The 12627-nt window shown below is 33.5% G+C and overlaps 1 long non-coding RNA gene across 1 annotated transcript; it reads left to right on the top strand.

Annotated features, from left to right (window-relative positions):
- The first annotated feature begins 5549 nt into the window (after positions 1-5549).
- Positions 5550-7650, top strand: LOC129884952 (uncharacterized). The gene is made up of 2 exons (XR_008766008.1): positions 5550-5701; positions 6503-7650. It is a non-coding gene; the product is annotated as an uncharacterized LOC129884952 (long non-coding RNA).
- The last annotated feature ends 4977 nt before the right edge of the window (positions 7651-12627 follow it).

The following is a 12627-nucleotide window of genomic DNA, read 5'->3' as shown; positions in this document are numbered from 1 at the left end:
GTGAATTCAGTTTTCAGGGTACCTTGACATATCTTTTCCATTACAAAGTGACAATTTATGTCTATGTGTTTGGTTCTTTCATGAAATATTGGATTTGCAGAAATTTGTATGGCAGACTTGCTGTCACACACCATTCTGACAAGAAGATCAACTTGAATGCCAAATTCTTTGAATAAACCAATCAATCAAGTTACCTCAGCTGCACAGTTTGCCATGCTCCTGAATTCAGCTTCTACTGAACTTCCGGAGACTGTCTCTTATTTCTTAGATTTCCAAGATATGAGAGCTCTAACAAATTTGACCAAGTAGCCAGTGACAGACCTCCTGGTCTCTAGGCATGCACCCCAGTCTGAGTCACAATAGGTAAGGAGTTGCTCTGAGGTTTCTGATGGCATGAAGAGTCTAAGGCCTGGAGCTTCTTTGATGTATCTGACTACTCTAAGTGTTGCATCCATATGTGATTCCTTGGGGCAATGCCTATATTGGCTCAACTTCTGAACTGAAAATGCAAGATCAGGCCTGGTCATGGTAAGATAGAGAAGTCTTCCTACTAACCTTTGATATATGTGAGGGTCCTTCAGTACAGGATCTTCATGTTCTCTTTTTTGAACAACAGCTTCATCATACTTGACAGAGGTTAATTTTAGATTTTATTCAAGTGGTGTAGCTGTAGGTTTGGCTTCTCCTAGAACAGTTTCAGCTATTAGCTCCAGTACATATTTTCTTTGAGATAGATGTATGCCTTTGCTGGATCTGGCAACTTCAATCCCAAGGAAAAATTTAAGTTCTCCTAGGTCCTTCATCTTGAATTGCTTTTGCAGGTCACTCCTTGTGCAGTCTATCAAATTTTGTTTGTTGCCAGTGATTAAGAGATTATCTACATAGACTAGTACAATCACAATATCACCCTCAGCTTGTCTAGTGAATAATGAGTAGTCATAATGGCTCTGAATGAACCCCAGTTGTACCAAGGCTTTTGTTAATTTAAGATTCCATTGTCTAGGAGCCTGCTTGAGCCATAGAGTGACTTGTGGAGTTTGCAGACCTTACCTTGCTCCCCCCGTCTTGCAAAGCCAGTAGGAACAGTCATATATACCTCCTCCAAAAGATCACCATTGAGAAAAACATTATGAACATCCATTTGATGAATGCACTAGCCTTTGGAAGCAGCAAGAGCAATAGTGGATCTAATAGTGACCATCTTAGCAACTGGGCTGAAGGTCTCACTGTAGTCAAGATCCTCTTGTTGGTTGTACCCTTTGGCCACCAGCCTGGCTTTATACCTTTCAACATCACCTAAATCCTTGTATTTTACTTTGTATACACACTTGCAGCCAATGGGTTTCTTGTCGGGGGCAAGTCCACCACACTCCAAGTGTGATTATCCTGTAGGGCAGTTATCTTCAGTTCCATAGCCTAGATCCATTTTGGATTAAGTGAGGCTTTAGAATAGGAAGTAGGCTCAGTTACAGCTGAGTAGGCAGCCAAAGCATGAGCATAAGTTGGAAACAAATAAGTATAAGATAGATGATCAGACATGGGATATGAAGAAGAGGTACTATAATGTGCAGTGACAAAGTCCTGAAGCCACAAGGGAGGTTCGGTTTATCTGGAGGATTTCCTAGGAGGAGGAACATTTGGAGTTGGAGGAAGATCTGAGGAAGGTGAGTCAAGGTCAGGACAGGAGTAATGAGGAGCAAGAGGAGATTGAGGTAACAAAGGAGACAGTGGCACAGATGGAGGATCAACAGTATGTGGAGGTAGAGTAAGAACTAGAAACAAGGGATTAGAGAAGACTTGCAAGTCTTTGAAAGGAAAAATATCCTCCCTGAATACTACATTTCTATTAACAAACATAGATTTGGAATGCAGATCATAATGGAGATAGCCATTTTGTGACATAGAGTATCTCATCATGACTGCAAGAATAGCTCTAGGGGAAAATTTGTCTAAGATCTTGGGGCAGGCTGCATAGCACAGGCAGCCAAAGGTTCTTATATGTGAGAGGGAAGGGGGTAAAGAATGGAGTACTTCAAAGGGATATTTGTAGTGAAGAAGTTTGGAAGTAAGTCTATTAATAATGTACACAGCAGTGGTGACACACTCACCCCAAAATTTCAGAGGTATGCTAGCTTGAAACCTGATTGCTCTAGCCATGTCTAGGATGATTTTATGCTTCCTTTATGCAACCCTATTTTATTGAGGAGTGTAGACACATGTACTCTGATGAAGGACACCAAGATTAGAAAGTAGAGATTGGAAGTCATGGCTAAAAAACTCATTACCATTATCAGTCATGAAAGTTTTAGCAGTGGTAGAGAAAAGATTATGAACTTGTGAAAAGAACTTTCTCAACACCACTATAGTATCAGCTTTGGAAGAAATAAGAAACAACCAAGTAAACTTGGAAAAATCATCAACTATGGTAATAAAGTATTTCATTCCAGAATGAGTGGGTACTCTGTAAGGGCCCCAAATATCACAATGAACCAGCTCAAACACTGATGTAGAAGCATAAGAGCTAGTTAGAAAAGGTAGCTAAGGGGCAGACAGTTCAAGGTAAATGTATAGTGGTATGAACTATATCAAGACCAGTGGACTTATTTATTATGTCTGCTGGGGCATGACCTAATCTTCTATGCCACAAGGAGTCAGATTCAGCTTGACTTATTGGAGCAGAGGAAGTATTTGTTGAGTGTGCAGAAGGAAGAAAGGCTGGGACTGAGTTGATGAGATTTTCCTTGAGGATGTAGAGACCTTGATCTTCTCTACCAATCCCCCTGACCAGTCCATTTGAGAGATCCTAAAAAATATAGAAATCAGGAAAGAAAGTTGTCATACATTGAAGCTCTTTGGTAAGTTTTGACACAGAAAGTAAGTTACACTTGAAGTCTGGAACAAACAATACATTACTAATACTTTGACTACCAAGTACTTTAGTTCTCCTAGTGTGTGAGACTGATACTACATTACCAGTAGGGAGGTGAACTTCTTTTCTCTCAGGGCTAGGTATAGGTTGAACTGCATCAAGCACATCAAGACTAGCTGTCATATGATCTATGGCTCTAGTATCAATTATCCAGTCCATAGGCATATATTTGGAGACTAAGGTAGATAAGGTACTACTTGCAGTAGCTGCTTTAGCTGAGCACTCCCCTGCATTCTCACTTTCTTTTGCCAGTATCTGGATGATTTATTGATACTGATCTTGTGTGAAAAAGGTTGATGTTGGTGGAGCTGAAGGATTCAGAGTGGACAGGACATTGTTAGTAGATTGAGAGACTTCAACTTGATTGGCATAAGAGCTTGTGCCTCCACCTTTCTTCTTTAATCTCCACCCCATAGGATAACCTTGAAGCATTGCTCCTTAGTATGTCCCCTATATCCATATACTTCACATACAACTTTCTGAGGCTTCTGAGACTGTGGCTTGTATTGAGGATCATAGTGTCCTCTGTTTGGATGACCATCACCACTTCCTTGTTGATGTCCAAAGTTTCCACTTCCATGCGTATATGCTTTCTGACTGAATAGGGTTGCACTTTCAATAGTCATGTGAAGAGAGACATCTGAACTGGTATGGACTAGATTTTTCTGACTTTCATGATCTAAGATGAGTAAAAAGGCTTTGTTTAGATTTGGAGTAGGAGTTTGAAGCAGAATTTGTCCTCGAGCAGCTGAGTAAGATTCATTCAATCCCATTAGGAACTGAAGTAGCCTTTGATACTCACAATGTTCTTCGAATTTTTTAGATTCATCATAGGCACATCCTGGACCAGGCATGATGGAGTCGAACTTATTCCACAGACTCTTAAGTGTGGTATAATAATCAGTCACTGACAGTGTTCCTTGGCTTAAGCTGTGAATCTCCTTATGAAGATGAAACATATGTGCTCCATTTATCTTATCAAACCTCTCTTTTAAATCACACCACACTTTATGAGCATCATCACTATATACTACACTACTAAGTAGGCATGGTCTAATAGAGTTCATAATCCAGGATAAAACTACGGCGTTGCATTTTTCCCAAATATCAAAGTATTCAGAAGGAAATTTTGACTTAGGGTATCTACCATCCACAAACCCTAATTTACTCTTACCTAGCAGTCTAATACGCATGGACCTATTCCAAATTGCGTAATTCTCTGAGCCGGTAAGTTGCAAGGAGATTAGTGAGCTTCCTAGAGTATTACTAGGTTGAAGATAGAGCGGATAATTGTGATTTATCATTGGAGTGTTGAATCGAGTTGCCTCAGTGGTGGTGTTTGTGTTAGGTTGTTGGTTTCCATAGATCATGCTTCAAATCCAACTGTAATGGTCATTTCTTCAAGCTTCGAGCTCCTTTTTTTGTTGTTGTTGTTTCTTCTTAGCTGCTGACTTCCGATTCTAGTGCTCCTTGGCTTTCAATCTCAGCAGTAGGTTGCAGCACTTCGTAGATCATAGTACAAGCTCTGATACCATGCTAAAACTCCATTAATGGAGGTTCTCAGTAGTCCATTAATGGAGGAAAAGAGAAGAAAGAAGAAGGAATGATAGAGAGAGAGTGAGGAGAGGAATCTGAATTAGAGAGAGAGAAAAGAAAAATATCTAATTATGTCTTGTTAAGCTGACTAGTACATGTACATATATATTTCTACTTAATTGTGAATTATGCACATATACACACCTAACTGAATTGCTAACTAACTAACAACTACTTAGTTAGTTTCTAACAACCAACTAACCAGTTCAGTTAGTTTAACTACCATTAATTAGCCATGGTAGCTTGACTAACTAGACATTTAGTCAACATGTGCTGTATTTTGATGAAAGTAGGAACAGAATCCGAATATGTGGATTTACTCAAGTATTTAATGGATCTATGATTTCTAATGGAATATTCTTTTTCTTATTCTTTCTAAAAGAAAATTTTTAATTATCTGTTGTTTGAATTGAAATAAGAAAGTTTAAAAGATTAAATACAAATCAAACTTTGAGAGGGATTACATAAATTTGAAGTTTGATGTATGTTTTTTATCTTTGCAAAACAAACTTTGCCCTTTATAAGTTTTTTTCAACCCTAATTTATAACTTGTATACTTAATTAAGTAGAGTAGGCATTTACTATTATTCTACCATGTTCACCCATTTCCCTTTTTCCCCATCAAATTAATTTTTTGCTTTCCCTCCTATTGGATATCGCAGAAAAAAAAAGACAATTGTCGAAAGAGTGAGTCCATATTTACGCTTTTATTTAGGGGTGGACATAAAATATCGAAAACTGAATTACCGAACCGAATCGGCGATTTCGGTATTTCGATATTCGGTAATTCAGTTCGGTATTCGATATCGAAATTTAACATTTCGATATATCGGTTTCGGTATTCGGTATTTATAAGTATACCGTTCGATATTCGGTAAATACCGAATATCAAAATTAATCTGTTGGGCCGCCTAACCTAAAAGACTGGTTTTAAACATAAAGGGCTATAGGCCCATTGCTAAAATTTAATTCTAGCTCAATAATGTCTTTAACTTATCTAACCCTAAGTCCTAACACACTAACACTTAACTTAAGTTAAGACCTCATCAGTGTCATCACCTCAATACTTCACTAACTTCATTTCTGAGTTCTCTGAGTTCTGCACATCTGCTTCACGCCTTCACTTTCACCGGCCACCGCTTCACGCCGCCTTCACCTTCACCGCTTCACTTTAAGGTAAGTTCTCTTTGCTTTTTCTCTTCCTCTTTCTCTTCCAGTATTCCTTCTTCTTTTCTCCTCTTTTTTAATAGTCTTACCGAATGAATAATTGCTGCGAATTCTTAAAACTTTCTATTTTGAGTTCAATTCATTAAGAAGTTCCTAGATGCAAAATGCTCTTGACTCAAATGGATATTTGGTTGTTAAAAGGGTTGAGATCTGATTTTGGCGTACTCATCTATATCTCAACTTTCTTTACTGAAATTATCACTTGCGGCTATTTTTTCTACTCTTTAGTGAAATAATCTGCACTTTTGTCTTGATTTCTGGGTTTTTGAGGATTCAGTATGAAGGAATACAATAGATTAATTGGGATTTTTCTTGATCCTTCATTTGATTTGGGGAAAAAAGGGATGGAACTGTAAAGGAGTTGCATTTAGAACCGGACATGATATTCCTTGAATATTCAGATCATTATTGTAAGACAGTTTTTGGTGGGTGTTTTGGTCCCTTTTTGATCCCCTTTCTGTAAGTACCCTTCAAAACCCAAAAATGGACCCTTTATTTTTCTTGTTCAGAATATACTTATAACTACTAGTTTATGTGCTTAAATCTTGGAATTTAAATCTTGAGTGTTCTTGTCATAGTTTCTGCATTTTTGAAAGCGGTTTGTGAATCTTTGTAGAATCCACTAACTTTCACTTTCAATGTTTGTCGGCAGTATGGTCAAGTGAATTTTCTCGTTGTGGATGATTCTTGATAACTAATTGGAACTGTTATAAAACACTGTTGATAGCTTTGTCTTGCTTTTTCCTCCAGGTACATTTCCTAATTAGTTCCTACCAAAGAAAGGTTACCTCTTATCCTTCAAAAATATTCGGGCTAAAGAAGTCTCCCTTGCATCAGAGTGCTAGGAATCACTCTGTGAATCCTGGATTCAATGGTTATTCTACTTGCAGGCATATGAGAAGAAGACCACTCCAAAATGACGTTATGATCTTGGTCGGAAGAGGCATTTTGAACAGGTTAGTTGAGTTTGGAAGAGATTGTCATTTGTCTGCTTTTACCAAGGTCGCTCTCAGTTGCAAGGTGAAAATTGATGCATTTAATGTAGCATTATAATCTAAATTATAGATAAAAGTTATGTAGAAAGGTACAAGATCAAAGGAGGTAATCTCTCTTTTTGACTTTTTTGAAATTGGTCATGTTGCAAGGGAGGTAATCTCTTTTACCAAGTGCTATCCATGTTCTCCATTTTTTTAATTCTGTATGCTATCCATTTTTTTGAATCAACTTCTGAAAAGTGAGGACATCATATAAAGAAGTGGTACATTGATAGAAAAGCTTGAAGCCAAAATTGATTATACCTTCTTAACCTTCTTGCTGCATCTCAATTGTCTTTGTTTTCTAGCATTTTGTTTTCTATTTATCTTGTTTTTTTTATTAAATATAAGGTAATACCGAAAACCTAATCAATGAGACAAGATATTGCATGAAATCTCAGTACCAAAATACTGAAAATAGAGTTTTGTAAGGCTACATGTTAATACATATACTGTTTTGTTCTGTTTTTCTATGATTTTTTAAGGGTTGAAGTGAGCACAGTTGATCATTCATGTTGAGTTAATCATGCAAGTGCTTCTGTGCTTGTGAAACATTTTCTGAAATTGTGTATACTGACTAAGAGACAAAGATACAGTGATGCTCTAATTAGTTCCAAGATCAGGTTGTGGTGTATGACTCTTCCCTTTGTCAGCTCCTAAAGGATACAGTGATGCTTCTAAACAGTTTCTGGCTTTCTGCAATGTCGGGATTTTCATCACTGGGGTTATATGCGTCATTGAAGTTGGGAGATTTTGAATAAGCCATAATGTACATATTTTTTACAATTAGTTTGAGACTCAATTGTATACTTGTATTCGATCCATTGTTTAGTTTGTTATTAAAAATCTTCACATCTCTTATTATTGCTATTGTGAATATGATATACTATCATATTCTGTGTGGACTTCAACTTCAATATGGTATTACCGAATACCGTACCGAATCAAAGTTTGATCTACCGATTATCGAATTACCGAACCGAAGTTTGAAAGTTCGGTATTTGATATATACTTTGAATTACCGATTACCAAATTATCGAACTCGAATTTTGAAAATATCGAACCGAATACCAAACGCCCAGCCCTACTTTTGTTATACCAAAATTGCATACTAACTCGGCATTTGGCCATATTTTATTGCGAAATTAATAAATAAATAATTTTTGTTTTCAAAGTGAAAATAATATTTAAAAATTGATCGAGTTATATTTGGCCATAAATACAAATTTTAGTTGTTTTTAAATTTTGAAGAGTGAAAAAAATGTAAACATATTTTTTTCTGTTTACCAAATTCTTGATTATTCGGGAATTCAAAGTTAAATTCCGAATTTTTATGTCCAAACGTGTTTTCATAGTTCAACTCCAGAAAAAACTGAAAAGTTTTGCTTTTGAGTATGAGTTTTGTGAATATCAATTGAGAGATTTATTTGTTGGATTTGATTTCGTAATGATAGACTACATTAGAAATAAATAAGTTGTTGATGGAAATGTAATTTATATCATAAGAAGAAAATATCTATATTGGTACAACATCATGACAAAATCAATAATCGAATATGCACTTGAGAATAATTTTTTTTTAACTTCAGAGAAATGTGCATGATCATTCAACCAAACTTATTTTACAATATTGAGAGATGTATTAATTATTTGTCTTAATTGTGCTCTTTTGGGGGATGGGGTAGGTAGTCTTGAAGTATGTAAATATTCAACTAAATAAACAAATTATAGTTATTAGTAAAATTAATTAAAAATATAATTTATTTTTTATGAACAACATTTAAATAAGAGCAAACGGTTGAAAAAACTGAACAAAAGCCTCAATTATGAATATCATTATATTTACAAACAATCGTCAATAAGTATTAATATTATTTATAATAGCTAATATTATTTGTGAATAACATTTAAATATGATCAAAGAAATTCAAGAGGAATTCACATATTATTTGTTAACTTTTTCTTCCCTGATTGAGAGGGTAATTCCTCGATATCACTGATATTATCAAAACGTATATTGCAATGGCTTTTCTATTTGGATTTATACAATTTTTTCTATTATATATTTTTATGTTTATATTTTTTCTAGTTATGCATCAGATTCAATATAATGGTATTTAACCAAGCTTGGCAGGGAGGGAAAGAAGAGAAGGAGAAGATGAAATACGATGAAAAAAATATGCAATATGTTGTTGTACGATGGTAATTGCTTATTTGTTTAGAATTATATCAAAAATATGATTTTAAAAAAAATTGCCTACAACTAGATACCCATTAAGAGTTATACCTAGAGTCGAATTGACTTTAACGTCAATTTTTTTTTGGTTAGTTGATATATACGAAAATGGTTAATTAAGCATGTCAACTATTTTTTTCTATTATTAGAACTATAGAGATTAATAATCTTGATAATTAATAAGTACTTTGTAGTGTTTTATTTGCATTTTCTTATATAATTTTATCGTATATACTTTATTTATTTGATTTTAAACTTTTTCGCCTTGAACTATATAATTTTTCTTTTACTTTGATATTACAAAACTCTTCCTTCAAAATTAGATTTATAAAAATAAATGATTGACCGTGCAAAGCGCGGATTTTTTAACTAGTATTATTTAAAAGAACTATGGAGAGAGAAGAAGACACTTTATTATCAAATTTGCGGAAAATGACCAAAAATATCTTTGAACTATAGGAAAAGGTTTTAAAATACCCTTTATCTATCTTTTGATCTAAAAATACCCTTCTACTCATTTTTTTGGTCTAAAATTACCCTTCCATCCACCTTTTTGGCTAACTATAACCCTTGAAACTAACAACCCTCTTTTTATTTTTTATGTTTTAAAAATATTTATCATGTGTCATTTTCTTATTAGATGAAATAAAAATCCACCTTCACTAAAAAAAATTCATAATTTATCTAAGCCAAAAGCAATATACCTCTTCAAGATCCCAATTTTTTTTTTTTTTAAAATCTAATAGATTTTTTATTGCTGTTGCTTTTTCTTCTTTTTTTTTAAAAAAAATTTGTTTTGGATAAGGAAGAGGGATATTGTTTTGATTTGGATAAATTATGGGGAAAAATATTTTTAAAATATTTTTTTATTTGTTGTAGTTTTTTTTAATTTAATTTTTTATGGTCATCAAGCATGTATATTGTGTTTTGGTTTGGATAAATTATGAAAACAAATTGAAAACTTATTTAAAATATCTTTTAGTTATATCTATTATTACAAGATAGTTTTACAATAACTATGTAAAAATATCTTGTAATAGAAAAAAAATTATTTATTTTTAACTATCTTGTAATAAATAATTTAGTTTAAAATATTTTTTTTACTATCTTGTAATAACTAGAAAATAATTTAGTTATATGTATAACTAAATTTTTTAGTTATTTTATTTATACTTATTGTTAAAAAAATAGTATTATTAAACAGTAAAGAAAAATCAAGCCAAAAACTAAAAAAAAACTAGTTTTTTTTTCTGATTAATCGGATAAAAAAACCTAGTCTTGTTTCTCAATGTAGCTTTTTTAAAAAAAAATGAGGGGGGGGGGGATCTTGAAGAGGTATATTATTTTTGGCTTTGATCAATTATGAGAATAAATTAGTGGAGGTGGATTTTTATTTCATCCAATAAGAAAATGTCAGATAATAAATATTTTTAAAAAATAAAAAATAAAAAGAGGGTTGTTAGTTTCAAAGGTTATAGTTAGCCAAAAAGGTGAATGGAAGAGTATTTTTAGACCAAAAAGATGAGTAGAAGGATATTTTTAGATCAAAAGATGGATGGAGGATATTTTAAAACTTTTTCATATAATTAAAGGATAGTTTTGACTCTTTTCTGTCAAATTTGATTGAAAGCGTTTGGAGGGTTTTTAACTTCGGCACTTCAAGATACTCAAAAGGTCAGTAATGTTAGAAAAAAAAATTATAATGCTGATGCTGAACAATAATTAATATAGCAAAAAGTTATCATAAACATTGCATCGTGGTAAGCCATTGTTTTAAAAATGATTTCGGTCCGATCAAAATATAAATTATTGTGGTCGGTCATTTAAAAAAATTATACAGTTACTTCAAAATACGTGCAATCATAATTGAAAATTACAAGTTTGCACAAAAATAATGCTTATTAAATAAATAAATAAATAAAAGAATAAGGTCTTCAATAATAATAGGAGAGGAAAAAAGAATAAGAACTTCAATAAGAATAGAAGAGGATTTTCAGTGTCTTGTGTTCACAAATAAAACTATTTATATATATGAGGAACAAAAGTTGTTGCAATAGGAAAAATTAATGGTGAGTTGAATAAGAATCCAAATCAATAGATTAATCCAATCGTTAAAAGGGAAATTTAAAAATACGATTACAAGAATTGAGTAAGATGTTATATTTGTTTGAATTTTGATAATAATTTACTAGATTTTCTTTTTGTAACAACGTACTTAGACTTTTTTTATAAGGCCCAAAGAAGCTTTTACTTTGCATTCTCATCAATTAAGAGAGCTGTCAACAATCCCTTACAAATGCAACAGCAAAAAAAATATGAATACTTTCTAGGTAAAAAGAAGGAACATGTACTTGAGTGTCAATATCTTTTAACTTGAATCGACATGTATTGAAATGAGGCAACAATAAATATTCACAAAGTGAAATACTCTTGAACTAAATGGACATAAGTCACTCTCATAGCACATACCATATTCTTAATTTTATACAAACTCTACAGTATTAACAAAGTACTTTTATGATCATGCGCACACATTAGATCGCATGAATAGAAAAACGATTCAAGTATTTCACAGAAAGTGATCATACCTTTACACTCACATAGATGATTTCATCAAGTCTATCTTAAATACACCAGCTTAAAGCTATGTAATCATTAAGAGCAAAAACTATCATACATCACATGAATGGAAAATATAATGTATATTGAGGGCTTATATAGCTTCTGTCGCGCCCCACTACACCCTAGGCATGGCCGGCACTCAGAAACCATTGTTGATTTTCAAGTGAACCTTTGGCCTGGATAACTCAATAAGAGGAAGACTTACTCATCAAAATATACTCAGATGGGCACAATAATGGTAAATAAACTTAACTATCTCAGTTTAAAACTCAAATATATGATGTATATAACTCAAGTTTCCAAAACATAACTCAAATGAAATAAACTGAATAAACTCAGACTCTGTCCGACTAGTCAATGAAGCCTCTAAGTACTGACTCTGAATAGGTACCGAAAAAGGTCCACGACTACCTCAAAAGGTAATACTAATACTGAAATGAAAGACTGAAATAAGACTCAAGAGCTCCTCTGAATGTAAAGAGGTCTCACTAAAATCTAGATGGATCTCGACACACAACGATGCGCCTGTTGAGGATCTCTATCACCTATGGTTGCATCATAAAATGATGAAGCGCCAAATAGCATCAGTACATGAAATGTACAGCATGTAAAAGAGATGAAAGGATATTTACTCAAAGATAATCAACTTAAGAACTCAACTCTGAAAATAGCTCAACTCAATAAAGCATGCAACATATGTAAGAGAAATGTTTTAAGAGATATAATAAATAAATGCAACTTTGTGTAAAAAAAACATAATAGTTTTATCTTGGAGGGTTTCTCTAACCGAAAATCATAACTATGATCCCCGTGATGATACAATATTTTGCCCACCTTGCTAGAGACATCCTAAACATTGACAGGGCACAGGACAATAACTCAACTATGGATCCATTTAAAAAGTCCTCTTTTGGGACTATGAGAAGTATCCCGAATGAGCGGTACGATCCTATCTACGTTGGCGGCATAGATTATGGAGTTGG

This window comes from Solanum dulcamara, chromosome 4 (assembly GCF_947179165.1).
Source record: "Solanum dulcamara chromosome 4, daSolDulc1.2, whole genome shotgun sequence".
Taxonomy (NCBI): Eukaryota; Viridiplantae; Streptophyta; class Magnoliopsida; order Solanales; family Solanaceae; genus Solanum; species Solanum dulcamara.
This window is presented reverse-complemented; position numbering and strand designations above follow the sequence as displayed.